At 47.1% G+C, this 14,881-nt stretch overlaps 1 protein-coding gene and 1 pseudogene across 1 annotated transcript in view; both read right to left on the minus strand.

Annotated features, from left to right (window-relative positions):
• The window catches only part of LOC147748316 (pre-B-cell leukemia transcription factor 1-like), a 380,397-nt gene that overhangs the window by 13,111 nt on the left and 352,405 nt on the right, over positions 1-14,881 (minus strand). The gene's annotated exons all lie outside the window — the stretch shown is intronic.
• Positions 3,043-5,770, minus strand: LOC147748317 (uncharacterized; annotated as a pseudogene).

The raw sequence follows: 14,881 nt of genomic DNA on the forward strand, positions 1-14,881 counted from the left end.
GATGGAGTGAAAAGTGTAAAGGATGTCCATGCTAATGATTGAATACAATAGTATATCTGCAGCTGCGACAGGCACCGGGGAGGAGGGTGGGCGATATGAATGTTAGCAGCCCTACATGCCAAGAACAGATGCATACTAGTAAGTAGCATATTCAGTTCGAGGCATGTGGGCTGCTAAATTCATATCTTAGCATAGAATACATAGCAGTCCCTCCATCAGCGGCGGTTGCCCGTGCCAGCTGCAGAAACCTGAAAAAGTGTCTTGAGAACAGCCTGTCCTACAGCAGCTTGCTGCTTGGAATGCACATCAACACAGTAGTGTTTTGTAAAGGTATGTGGTGTAACCCACGTGGCTGCTCTGCAAATGTCCTCTAAAGGAATGTTCCCTAGGAAAGCCATGGATGCCCCCAATTTGCGTGTGGAGTGCGCCTTTGGGGGTATTGTTAAAGTGCGCTTGGCCTTGTGATAACAGATTTGAATGCACTTAACAATCCATCTGGCTATTCCTGCTTTGGAAATCGGGTTGCCTTTGTGTTGTGGTGAGAAGGCAACAAAAAGTTGTTTTGTTTTCCTAAAGTGTTGTGTCCTGTCTATGTAGTACATCAACGCCCTCCGTACGTCTAACGTATGGAGCATTCTTTCCGCCACCGTTTGTGGGTTTTGGAAGAATGCCGGCAAGTCGATAGTTTGGTTGAGATGAAACTGTGACACCACCTTTGGAAGAAATTTGGGGTTAGTACGTAGCACTACCCTATTTGGATGAATCTGAATGAATGGCTCTTGGATTGTGAGCGCTTGTAGCTCACTAACACGCCTCAGTGACGTAATAGCAATTAGGAAAGCTACTTTCCACGTTAGGAATTGTAATTCACACGAGTGCAGTGGCTCAAATGGTGGTCCCATCAGTCTGGTGAGGACCACATTGAGGTTCCACACCGGAGCTGGCGGTGTTCTTGGGGGAATGACTAGTTTCAGACCTTCAAGGAAAGCTTTAATGGCAGGCACCCTGAAGACAGAGAGATGCTGCCTATTTTGAAGGTAAGCTGCGATGGCGGATAGATGTATCCGAATAGAAGTGAACGCTAGCTTGCACTTGTAAAGATGTAACAGATAGCAAATGATGTTAGGGATAGATGCATCTAGCGGGTTGATGTCATTGGCTGTGCAGTAAATGACAAAACGCTTCCATTTTGCAGCATAGCATGCTCTGGTTGTTGGCTTCCTTGCCTCCTTGATGATGTTCATGCATTCAGGAGGTAGGTTGAGGTATCCAAACTCTAAGACTTCAGGAGCCAGATCGCTAGGTTGAGCTGTTGCGGATCTGGATGCTGAATTTCTCCATGGTTCTGCGTCAAAAGCCTGGGCGTGAGGCGCAGTCTTTGATGCGGTACCACTGAGAGTTCGAGGAACGTGGTGTACCAGGCCTGGCGCGCCCACGTTGGAGCAACTAGGATGAGTGTCATCGAGTGTTGCCTTAGTTTTTTCGCCACCAGTGGTATCAGAGGTGTCGGCGGAAAAGCGTACGCAAATTTGCCTGACCAGTTCATCCATATCGCATTGCCCTGCGATTGCGGGTGTGGGAACCTGGCGGCGAAGCTTTGGCATTTTGCGTTCTCCCTCGTGGCGAACAGGTCTATCTCTGGATGACCCCACCTTTGGAAGTACGGCTGGAGTACTGATGGATGTATCTCCCACTCGTGCATTTGATGGCTGTATCTGCTGAGCAGATCCGCCATCTGATTGTCCTTCCCTGGGAGGTGTTCTGCCATGAGGAAGATGTTCCTCTGAATGGCCCACTTCCACATGCTCTGAGCCAGATGAGACAGCTGCGGTGAGTGGGTGCCCCCCTGCTTTTGGATGTAGTACATCGCGGTCATGTTGTCCGTCCGGACTAACACTACTTTGTTGCACAGATGTACAATGAAGGACTTGAGCGCCATGAAGATCGCCATCAGTTCTAGATAGTTGATGTGCATCTTCTGTTGCTGCGTCGTCCATAGTCCCTGCACTGTGTAAGTGAGCAGATGAGCTCCCCATCCCTGGAGAGATGCGTCCGTTGTCAGGATAATCTGTGGCACTGGCTCCTGGAACAGTCGGCCCTTGCAAAGGTTGTGTGGAGTCCACCAATGCAGAGAGTCGTATGCCCGACTGGTAACCAACACTAGGTCTGTTAATTGTCCCTGAGCCTGTGTCCACTGATTTGCTAAGTACTCCTGGAGCGGGCGCATATGCAACCGTGCGTGAGGGACTATGAAGATGCAGGAGGCCATCATGCCTATCAACTGCATGAACACTCTCGCTGGAAGTGAGTGTTTTGGTCTGAACTTTTGGATTAGAGACTGCATGCTGTCTATCCTGACTTGGTGTGGTTGAGCTTTGGCCGTCAGGGTATTGATTGTCGCACCGAGAAACTGCCGGACATGTGCCGGCTGAAGATGCGACTTTGGGTAATTCAACGAGAAACCCATGTCGTGAAGGAGGTGAATGGTAGTCGACATGTCCGCGGCGCACTGTTGTTCCGACTTGGCTTGAACGAGCCAGTCGTCCAGGTAGGGGTAGACATGGATGTTCTGCCTCCTGAGGTGCGCTGCTACTGTCGCCAGGCACTTGGTAAACACCCTTGGGGCTGTGGTGACTCCGAAGGGTAGGACCTTGAACTGATAATGCCTGCCTTGGATAGTGAACCTGAGGTATTTTCTGTGGGACGGGTGTAGTGGAATGTGGAAATAAGCATCCTTGAGGTCTAAGGTTGCTAAGAAGTCCCCTTGGTTTAACAAGGGAAGAATCTGTTGCAGTGTAAGCATATGGAAATGTTCTGACAGTATATACAGGTTGAGGGGACGGAGATCCAGAATTGGTCTGAGAGATCCGTCCTTCTTTGGAATAAGGAAGTACAGGGAATATACCCCCGTGCCTTCCTCCCCCACTGGCACGAGCTCGATTGCGCCTTTTTGCATCATCACCACCACTTCCTGCTGCAATAAGTGCAAGTGCTCTGCGGACATAGGCCTTTGCCTTGGTGGAATGTTGGGTGGAGTGGATTTTAACTCCAGACAATAACCGTACTGGACAATTTGTCGCACCCACCTGTCTGTGGTGATGTTTATCCAGACGGGCAGGAACTGCTGTAGTCTCCCCCCGACAGGTGTTAAGTGGTCGGGGGCAGTGACAGAGAGTCACTGTTTGCTTGGGGTAGAGGAGCGTGAGTTGTTGTTCCCTCTGGCGCGTCCTCTGGTGCTGTTTCCTCTGTAGCCCCCCTTGTTCTGTTTGGGGTACGAGGATTGTGCTCCACCTCTAGAGAATTGTGACTGCTGACCCATCTGTCCTCTGGTGACTCCACGTGCACCTGAGCGACGAAAATTATTGCCACGAAACTGTTGTGATTGTAGGGCCCCCATAGATTTGGCAGTTTCGGTATCTTTTTTAATTTTTTCTAGGGTGGTGTCAACATCTGGACCAAACAGTCTATCAGGATTGACTGGTTGATTAAGTATGGTTGTCTGAATGTCAGGTTTAAACCCCGATATGCGGAGCCACGCCTGTCGTCTCAGCATGACGCTAGTGTTAATGGTCCTAGCGGCTGTGTCCGCGGCATCAAGTGCACACTTTATGGCCGCGTTGGAGATCAGTTGTCCTTCCTGTATAATCATTTTGGTGCCCTCTTGAAACTGTGGAGGCAGGTGTTGCACAATTTGCTCTAGGGTGTCGTAATGCGACCTATCATAACGTGCCAATAGTGCCTGTGTATTTGCAATACGCCAGAAATTGGCAGCTTGCGCAGCTACTCTTTTGCCTCCTGCCTCTAGCACTTTGGACTCCTTATCCGGGGGAGGAGCTTCACCCGTTGTTTGGGAGTTGGCCCTTTATCGGGCATTTGCGACCACCAGGGAGTCAAGCGGCAACTGTCCCCGAATGTATGCAGGGTCTGCAGGTGCTGGTCTGTACTTCTTTTCAATACGTGGATTGACCACCCTCGCCCTGGTAGGCTCTTTAAAGATGTCCGCAGCATGCTTGAGGACCCCTTTGAGCATAGGCAGTGTCTTTACAGTTCTTTCAGAAACTGAAAAAGTGTCAAATAGAAAGTCCTCTTCAACTGGGTCAGCATGCATGTCCACATCATGATTAGCAGCTGCCCTCTCAATGAGTGCATGGAAACCTGCAGAATCCTCTGTTGGGGATGCACGTGTACTGAAGGGCTGTGGGTCTTGTCCCACATTTTGGGTGCCTTGGTCACCAATGTCATCATATGAATCCGGCTGTGCATCTGGTTCATTGACTGGGAAAGTGTATTGGTCATCTTCATCATATCCCTCACTTTCAGAGTGGTCTGGAGGCGGAGTTGGGCTCCTTCTTGGAGGGGGCTGGATAGGTTCCATGAGGCCTGAGGCGTCCTGTGGAAACTTTTTCTTCTTCAGGGGGATGACATAGGAGTCCACCGGCTGTGAAGTGATCCTCCTCTTGCAAAGGGTCAATTTGCCTGTTTCTGCGTCGATAAAACACTCAGAATCCTCTTCTGAGTCGAGTACTCGACCTGAAAGTGCCCCTGCCGTTGAAGAATCCGACTTCTTTGGTGTCGATTTTGTTGAGAAGGCCTTCGGCGCCTCTTTTGGCGGCAGAAGGAAGAGGAGTTTACTCGCAGGCTTGACCGGAATGTCTATCGCCTTCTGTGGCGATGGCGTCGGCGCTGACGAAGCAGAGGCTTTCTCCCTAATTCTTTGTAGTGAAGAAGCGATGAGGGACGCGTCACTTACAGTGGCCTTTGGCACCGACGAGGAATCCTTGACCTTGCCTTCGGATCCGACGTCCTGTTGGCCCTTCTGAGTTTTGGACGATGATGCCGCGTCCGCCGACCCAGAGGCCTTGGACCGATGCGCAGATGTGCCAGCCTTCGATCCGTGTGACTTCGACGGCTCTGTCTCTACCACGCGTCCGACCAACGAAGTCCCAGTCGGAACTGGAGCCGTGTCGCTGGCTTTGGCGGGCTTTGCCGGCGTCGCAGCGGTTGACCTGTGCGTGCCACCCTTCTTAGAGGATCCCTCCTCTGGCGCCGATTTCGACACTGTGGAATCGACAGATTTCTTCGACTTCTGTGGACCGGAGGTCGACGGAGTCGATGAAGCAGCGAGTTTATTCATTTTTGGTGGTACGGCCGCCATCTTAGGGACGCTCGAGTCCTTAAGTTTCGGTTTCGATTTCGGATCGGCCATTTTAGGTGTAGTCGATACCGTAGGTTTCAGTTTCGGTTTCGATACCGTCTGCGCAGCAAGTATGTCCGTGGCCGGGCCTGAAGGCGGGGCCGTGGCTTGCGCGACGGGGTCTTGGGTAAGGTTGACAGGCGATCCCGTGACCCGCTCTTTATGTCCGTAAACTTCGGGGCATAGCTCGTCCCCTGAGCTATCTTCCGCGGCCCCATAAACCTCTTTGACGTCCCCTACCTCGTCGACGTATTCAAGGCCTTGACCCACGACCCCGTCGTCGTCTTCTGGATCTGCCTCGACCTCCGTCTCGGGCGGCGAGATTTGAAGATGATGGCTCTGGCCCTCCTCTTCTTGGTCGTCGAAGATGTTGTCTGGTTCCGGGGCCGCTTGTTCGGCCTCAAGGCGCACCGCGCGCCGAATCTTGAGTGTCTTCTTGGACCTGAAACTCGCACAGGCCCTGCAGTTGTCTTCGTTATGGTCTGGTGAAAGGCATTTGTTACAAACCGGGTGCACGTCTATATGTGGGTATTTGGACCCACAGAGCGGACAGAGCTTAAACGGACTCCGCTCCATGCTGGAAAGTCGCTGTCGAGTCGCGATGAGAAGGCCTCGATGTCCGAAGAGTGTAAATACTCCGCTGATTCCGGCTCCGAGAGACGGAAGAACTCGAGACCGCACGCAAACAATACCGACGTAAAGAATACAAGGCCTTTTAGCCGTTTAAAGTTATGTTTTCTCAGTTCCGACAGAGAGACGTCGAGACCGCATCCGAACCCAATGGCGGAAAAAAACAATCTGGGGATGGAGCCGATGCCCATGCGCACTGTAGTCCAGGGGAGGAGCCACCTATCTCGTGATACTTCGAAGACTCTTCCAGGACAACAATGTGCGATCATCCGGACCCAACACTAGGCGGCGATCTATGCTAAGATATGAATTTAGCAGCCCACATGCCTCGAACTATACCCAAACCAATTTGTATCTAAAAAGAAGAAAGATTCAATATAAACCTCCAAAACAACAACAGATGTTTAAGAGTAGCAGGAGTTAGGACAGTGGTCCTCTAACAGTGAAACGTGACAATTTTGTGGGGAGGGTGTGTGTGTGGGGTTAGGGATGCCGTTATCTTCACAACAATAGTGTATTTTGGTCTATTATTTTTGCAGTCACTGTGAGTATTTTGGCTTATTTTTAAAGAAAGTGGAGCTTGTCCTAAGGATCTCTTCGTTTTCGATTTATAGACTAGTTCTTGGTGCAGGAACAATGTTCGAGAACTGGATGGGGCTTTGAAGACCGGGCCTGGATAGTAGTTCAATGAGGGGCCTTAATGAGACTTCATACAGATGACCGTGTTGAAGCATTACAAACGTAGCTACAAGGAGCAGTGCTTGGGTTGTCTCTCTCGAGATTGAAGCATTGCAAAATGGAACCAGTATGGGTCTTTTGAAAGGGGTGCAGATGTAGTAAACAGAAGGGGCCTTGAAACTACATTCTAGAATGGAAGTCTGGATTTTTCAATAGAAAATTGGTGATCCTCGTGCCTGAGTTTAACAACCGCTGTATATCTACACCATCAATGGTTATTCCAATGCAAGGCTCAATTCAACTTATGTTCAACACAACCCACCCTCTAGGACTTCAAAAGACAGAATTATCTCCTTGATTCTGCTTTCGACCATATCAACATTATCTGACATGACTTGATCTTGAACAGACCTAACTCAACTCGGTCTTCCCCTCCCCCTACGTTACCGTTACCAAAATGGCCTAACTTGTTAGATTGCCTGCATTATTGAAAAATACCAGGACAGTTTTGGAAACTCAAAATGTGTGAAAGTGATCCACATCTACATCATTACATTTTTCATAGCCTTGATGAATGACAACCTTCGCAAAAGAAACCAGTGAAACTTCAACTTATTGATAGTAAACCCCAACTATGTCAAGAGGTTTGCCGTGCTATGGAGGTGGCCGGCAACTGCCTACAGCAAGCCTGCCATCAAGAGGCAGTCATTGAGGTATGGCGAAACTGGCACTCAACTCCCGAAGGTGCAACAACCACCACCATTTATGTGAACCCCCGACAGGCACAACTACAGCCAAACAGGAGCACTGCAAACTGAAAATCCTCCTGACTGAACATAAACCTCAGGTAACGCCAGAGGGCAGGTATATAAAAATAAGCATCCTGCAGGTCCAAGAATACTACAATTCAATTGGGTGCAGAGCGGTTACAATTTGGGCTAGTGTGAGCATTTCAGAGGCAGAAGAACCAGGTTGGGCTAAAGGACATCATCCTTTTTCGGAATAAGAAAATATTGAGAGTGGAAACCCTCTCCTCATTCCCAGTCTGAGATCCTTTTGATGGCTCCCTTGGACAGCAGCACACACACCTCCTGCAGTATAATGGAGGGGGTTCCTCCAAAAGTAGCCGGATATGGAACAGGTTAAGTGCGGTTATGGGGGATTGAGGGGAGGGTGATGTGGCAGAGCAGACAAAATACATTTGAAATGGAGGAGTAGTCATGCTGAACAATTTAAATTACCCATTTGCCAGACATAATGGATCGCCTTATTGGGAAGAAAAATTGAATCCTACTCCCCCACAGGAAGGGTATGTGCTGCTAAAGGCAAACTAAAGCGGCTTAGAGGAAGATGTTGCAGGAGAAGGGGACTGAGTGGAGTGGTGTCCAGACTGGCCTGAGCAATGTCTGCCAGACCCTCATCCACGGAATTGTAATAACTATTGTGATTGGTGGAGTGATTAGGGCAATTGGTGCAGTCTGTATTCCAATCCTCTGACATAGCTCCTACAGTTCTGAGAATGGTGAGGGAACTGCTAACCAGACAGTGTTGTAGCTCTACTATCTTTGAATTACTCAACGCTGGATTCCGCTTTCTCGCTAAAGAGACAAAAGCCATCGAAGGATACATCCAGGAGTGCAGCTTGCACATCTCCTGTAAAACCTGTAGAATATATCCATGCGTAGTGGCACCACACAACGCTACTGCCAATCACCAAACAGTAGTGTCAAGGCCAGCAAAAATCACTATCCACCACTTAATATGTACTTGCATGTTTCACTATATTAATTCAACACTAATCCTCTATGGGTCCCAGAGTAGCGTACTACTCGCAGAAAAAGCGCTTTGACGCCTCGTCAGGGGTAGTAAGCGCTATAGAAATACAATACAATACAATACTTACTTAACAGTGTCCTCGGCAGCTTTTATGGTCTATGCAAGGGAAGCTCCTAGCTTTCTGGGACTGCTGCCAAGATCTCCCTGGCTATCTCAGACAGGTTCTGCATTTAGGTCCCTAACAAGCAAACCACTAGCGCAAGAGAACATTTGTTTCTCGAAAGCCTCAATTAGTTTGGATTCCCTATCGGGAGTTTTCAAGAGAAGCGAATTAGGATTAACTTTACCAGTAAACCGTCCAGAGCAAAGTGCTAGGTGATAAAGTCAGGGTCTCTAGGTGCTGGCCTACGACGCCCAGCCACCCGTCTATTAATTGGTGGCAAGGAACATGGTTTGGACCAAGTCGCCAGCAAAATGTCCATAAAGGCATTGTTGAACGGCAGTAAGGTCTCAAACTTAGCTGGCCCTTGGTGTGAGATTTCAGTAAGGACATAACTTTAAATCCAGCACTTCAGCTGCCCTCCGAACTATAACTGTGAATGATGCACTTTTGTCATTAGGTGGCCCAGGTAAACCAATCCCTGTATCCAGGGAGCTATCAAGCCTACTGGCCTCTAGCGACTCTATGCAAATTTTCATCAGAATAATGAGGCGGGTGATCATCATCACCTCTTTGACAATCATCTCCTTCTTGTGTGCCTTGGTCCGAGTCGGAGCAAAAACATAATGGAACCTTTCTTGGAGAGTTCACCTCGAGAGGTGCCGGTACAGAATCGGACTGTAAGAAAACATTACTTTTGTTATTTCATAATGTGACATCGGTTAAGATTGAGCGGAAGTTAGTTCTGGGTTAGACAGCTGAACCTGGATGACATCTCCTATATCGGTGCTGGAGACACCAGCACCGGTGTTGAGGCCCAGTGTGGGTTCGGTGTGGGTGACGGGTGCCAACACTGTACTCCATACTTGACCTGAAACAGGCCTCATGGGGTCAGCTGGAGCCGGGTTAGGTCACGCCAGCAGATACGCAATTTCACAATTTCAGGCCCCTGTGGATCCTTGGGGTCAAAAGCGCGCTTGATGGGGTAGTTAAGCACTAAAGATCTGCAGCATGGCCTCTTTGAACACTTTTGCGTGCTGCAGCTTCGTCAAATGCCTGGGAACACAGGACCGACTGAGATCAATAGAGAGATCGGCTTTGTACTTGGGACTCCGGAATAGACAGACTGCACTGCAACATCCTTGTGCTCTCTACTTGGACACGGAGTGACGGGATGGGGATGTATTTAGCTTTGCTTGTTTTTTCCTAGATTTCGGCTTACTAGAAGATTTAAATCGCTAGATGGACGTTTTGCAAAATAAGCCTTGGAAGTGAGACGGGCCAGCAATCTGACAGGACTCTTTTCTCACACGAGAGCCCGGCAAAGCACACATACTGCTGCTCCTTCTTTTGCAGTACAGCAGTTTCCTCGCACCAGCTTCTGTCCCGCTGTGCCTCTTTGTTTATTACAACATCAGAAAGAGCAGCGGTTCTTATTGGAATAGTAAATGTATATATGATGCATAAAAGGGCGCAATCGCACAATGAGACGGTTGTAGGATGTAGATAGTTTACCATTCGGTTCCACAGAATTTGCACCCTCAAAGAGGACTAATACAGGGAGGCCTACATACAACAGGACAAACTACTATCAAGGGGTTGCCCCAAGAAAACTGTGCGGAAACTCCCCATAAACTGCTCGAGGGTAGAACTACTGACTACCAAGATCGAAGCACCTTTAGATAAACTGTGTCACCACCTTTTGCCCCTACACCAACAAAGCCTGTAACTTGATAAAAAAAATTGGTACCTCATGGAGAGCATAGATCCCTCCTTGCAAATACCCACCTTTGCTTTCAAAAGGGGCAAGAATATTAAGGACCACCTAGTTCACTCAACAAACAGAGGTAACAACCCTATAACTAGCAGTACCTTAGAAACTGCGTGGGACTTACCCCCTCTAAGCATCCACTTTCGATGTGGAAACTGCATAGTCTGTGCATACACGCCTGACACCAAATTTTTCGAACACAGCTCTATTAAGGTTGAGCTCAAATTGTTTTCCAACTGCAATTCCAGAAATGTTGTCTACTGTATATGGTGGTGCCCGTGAAAACTACTCTCCTTAGGGCACACTTTACAACCTATCAAAGCTCGAATATGTCAGCACTGAAGCTGGATCAGATGTCCAGTAACTAATGCTCAGACAGTGGCACACTTCGTGGAATGAACACTGCAATTCTATAAATCAGGAACTTAACACAGCTGAAAAATGGCAAACTGAGCTTACTCTACATAACGGAGTTCTACGTTGCATCACAGCATATTGAACTTTTGTGGTCCTACTCCTATGGTTATTTAGTACAACTGGTTGCGTTTGGCCATTTTACGGTATTTACATTCTGCAGGCTACTTTGCAACTGGAACAGAACTTGTTCTGAGCCATTATTCTCTGGGTCCTGCTCTTTTTTACCATGTAGATACCTGCAAGTGGCATATGTATACCATGTTTTTTACTTTTCCATCTTTTTAATTTGATTGGACAGTAATCCTTAAGCCCACAAGGTGGCCTTAGCTATACCCCTCTGGGCCTTGCCTCATTGACCCCATCGTCTTTGACATGTTTTGACCTGCTATCCATGCTTTTATGTGCCATCTCCACTTAAACGATGGAAATCCACCCCCAATAATGATCAGGATTAATGTTGACAACGCTGCATTTTTAATGTTCCTTAAGTGCCCCGGATTTATTCTGCTTGGCAGTTCCTGAAGCACACGCGACTCCTGCATACAATCTTGTAGCATTTTTTATATGTCTCAGTGCCCCTGTTTAATTCCCCTGTCACAGCCCTACTCGCACATGCAACTTGTGTATACACACACACACCTTACATGTACCACTACGGTGCGACAGCTACCGCTGGCCCCGTTCTTAAATTCCTGGTTCTGCACACACGCCTCTATTACCAAGGTCGCGTTGCACTGTGGTGCCTGGCAACCGCTGGAATAGCGGTCAGCAACTGACTTCTGGAGCTGCAATGAGCCCGCAATTTCACATCATTACTTCTTAATACCATGAGGACTGACTGCGCTCACTGCTGGTCGTGTTCAGTGAGGCTTTATCCCTGCAACCTGTCAGTGTGAGCCTACCCTTGCGGTTCATTGCACATCAGTGCATGCTGCTGCATCCTCAAAGGGGCACGTGGCACTCCTCCCCTTTAATCTCTCTGGGAGTAAGTCTTCCTCTCATATTGCCTATTTTTATTCCTGCATACACAGTACCTCCAGCATGAAGAAGTACTCCTGCTTTACAATAATTTAATTTGCTTTTAATTTCGTTTTATTTTACCCCTCCTTGCCCGACATCCAGTTTCTGCCAAGGGCACCCCATGTGAGTACCCCTCCCCTTACCTTGTACATTGTTTGGTGTGCTTCTCTACATATCTTTCTCCATTCTGCCATCAGATGCACAAACCATCAGTCTACATTATGGTGTATGGCTTTCGCTACTGCTCACACCAAGTAGTCATTCCACAGGTGTCCCCCATATCAATTGGTCGTGATGAGCCACCGCATTGCAAACTGGGTCGAAACGCCGCCATTTAAAAAAAATTCACCAAATATCCGACCTCTTATTAATAAAAGGGCTCGCTGAGATATATAACCCATTAGTCGTTTGTTATATCTCAGAAACTGGTTATTCTTTCCTTGCTTCATTGTATAAATAATTGTATTGTTCTTTTTGTTTTCTTCTGGTTCTGTGTCACATGGGACACTACGGTTTGTATGCATTTGTACTGATAAATACATACTATCATTTGTTTTACATAACCAGTGTTTGACTATTTTGTGATGCCTTCCCTATCTATATCCTACAACAGTCTCATTGTGAGACTTTGCCTTTTTATGTATCGCATATATACATTTACTACTCGAATAAGAACTGCTTTTCTTTCTGATATTGTTGAAATGCCCTGATTCCATTGAGTAGGGTTGCCTTTGTGGTTGTTCGAAATATTTGTTTATCCCAGCAGCTCTTTCCATATATGAGCTTTCTGGTTAAATTGGTCATACCCTTAAACTCCACCCCGACTTCAGTGAGCTGTTAGGTATGAAATGTAATATTACAAAGAGAAACTGTGCGGTTTAATTTCATAATAAAGGTAGGCCAGCAGACCAAGATTTTGTATGTAGATTGTGGTGCACTTTATAGAGGTGTTTCTTATCCTAGGTCAAGAAACATGTTTTGGGTTTGTATTTTTTTTTTAAATATGTGAAATGTTGGTGAAGGTTTTTTCATTAAATCTGCAATAGCTGTATTGATTATGTTTGGAAGGAAAATACAACTTACCAGTATGCATCTGTTCTTGGCATGTAGAGCTGCAGATTTGTACACTATGCATTAGATCGCCACCTGGTGTTGGGCTCGGATGATTGCAGGTTGTTGTCTTCTTGGAGAAGTCTTTGTAGTCACGATATAGGTGACTCCTCCCTTGGACAATACTGCGCATGGGCATCGACTCCATCCTTAGATTGTTTTTCACTATGATGGGAAATGATGGAGTTAGTAGAAGTGAAGAGAAAAAAAGGGATGTCCATGCGTGTGCATCTAAATAAGATGAGAACTGGAATGGATAAAAGTCCGGGGAGGCGGGAGGGCGTGTACGAATCTGCAGCTCTACATGCCAAGAACAGATGCATACTGGTAAGTAGCATTTTCCGTTTGAGGCATACGAGCTGCAGATAGTACACTATCCATTGATTGTGTAGCAGTGTCTCCCCTAGCGGTGGTCGCTTGTATCCATTGCAGTAGTCTGAAACCGTGTTCTAAGGACAGCCTGGCCTACTGCAGCTTGCTGCTTGGCTTGCACATCAACACAATAGTGTTTAGTGAAGGTGTGTGGTGTTCCTAAGAAAGCCATAGAGGCTCCTAGTTTGCGAGTGGAGTGTGCTCTAGGAGGAACGGTTAGTGTGCGTTTAGCTTTTTGATAGCATATCTGTATACACTTAACAATACACCTGGCAATCCCACCTTTAGAGATAGGGTTGCCTTTGTGTGGAGGAGAGAAAGATACAAACAATTGTTTTGTCTTTCTAAAGGATTAGATCTATCTATGTAGTATAGCAGAGCTCTCTTAACATCTAATGTGTGTAAAGCCCTTTCTGCCACAGAGTCTGGGTTTTGGAAAAACACAGGTAACGCTACAGATTGGTTTAGGTGAAAGGGGAGATAACCTTTGGGAGAAACATTGGGTTAGACCTGAGAACCACTTTATTAGTATGTATTTGAAAAAATGGTTCTTGTATGGTGAACACTTGTATTTCACTTACTCTTCTGAGAGAGGTGATAGCAACAAGGAAAGCAGTTTTCCATGTTAGAAATTGCAGTTCACATTTATGTAGAGGCTCAAAAGGGGGTCCCATGAGTCTTGTAAGGACACGATTTAGGTTTCATACTGGGGAAGGTGGCAGCCTGGGAGGGATTATTCTTTTTAATCCTTCCATAAATGCTTTGATTGCAGGTACCCTAAAAAGAGACATGTGTTGTCTGTTTTGTAAATAGGCTGCAATTGGTGCAAGATGTAGGCGTATGGAAGAGTATGCCAAATTAGACCTTTGTAGATGTAAAAGGTAACAAATGATATTTTGGATGGAAGCATCCAGTGGATCAATGTGATTATGTTTGCAATATATTGCAAATCTTTTCCATTTGGCGCCATAACACCCTCTAGTAGTGGGTTTCCTAGCCTCTTTAATGATATTCATGCAGTCTGGTGGTAGGGTAAGATAACCAAACTCCAAGACTTCAGGAGCCAGATCTCCAAATTCAGTTGGTTCGGGTCTGGGTGTCTGATTTCTCCTCGGTTCTGTGTTAACAGCGAGGGTGTGAGCTGTAACTTTTGATGTGGAACCAGAGAGAGATCTAGTAGTGTGGGAGCTACTAGAATGAGCTTGAGAGACTGTTGTTTGAGCTTGCGCACCACTAATGGAATGAGGGGGAGAGGCGGAAAAGCGTACGCAAATCTGCCTGACCAGTTGCATTGCCCTCGGACCGTGGGTGTGGGAACCTGGCGGCGAAGGTTGGGCATATTGCATTTTCGTGGGTGGCAAACAGGTCTATGTGTGGGTGCCCCCATTGTTGGAAGAATGGTTGAAGAACTTGTGGATGTAGTTCCCATTCGTGAATCTGTTGTGACTGCCGACTTAACAGATTTGCTATCTGATTGTGAACCCCTGGGAGGTGTTCTGCTAACAGATATATGTTTTGAAGAATGGCCCATCTCAAAATGTTCTGTGCGAGCCGGGACAGTTGCAGAGAGTGTCCCCCCCCCCCTGTTTTTGTATATAGAACATTGCTGTCATATTGTCCGTCCGGATTAAGACAGCTTTGTTTTGTACTTGAAGTTGAAAAGTTTTGAGTGCTAAGAATATCGCTAGCAGCTCTAGATGGTTGATCTGTAACAGCTTTTGTTGGTTGTTCCATCGACCTTGAGTAGTATGGT

Source organism: Lissotriton vulgaris, chromosome 1_1, assembly GCF_964263255.1.
Source record: "Lissotriton vulgaris chromosome 1_1, aLisVul1.2, whole genome shotgun sequence".
Classification (NCBI taxonomy): domain Eukaryota; kingdom Metazoa; phylum Chordata; class Amphibia; order Caudata; family Salamandridae; genus Lissotriton; species Lissotriton vulgaris.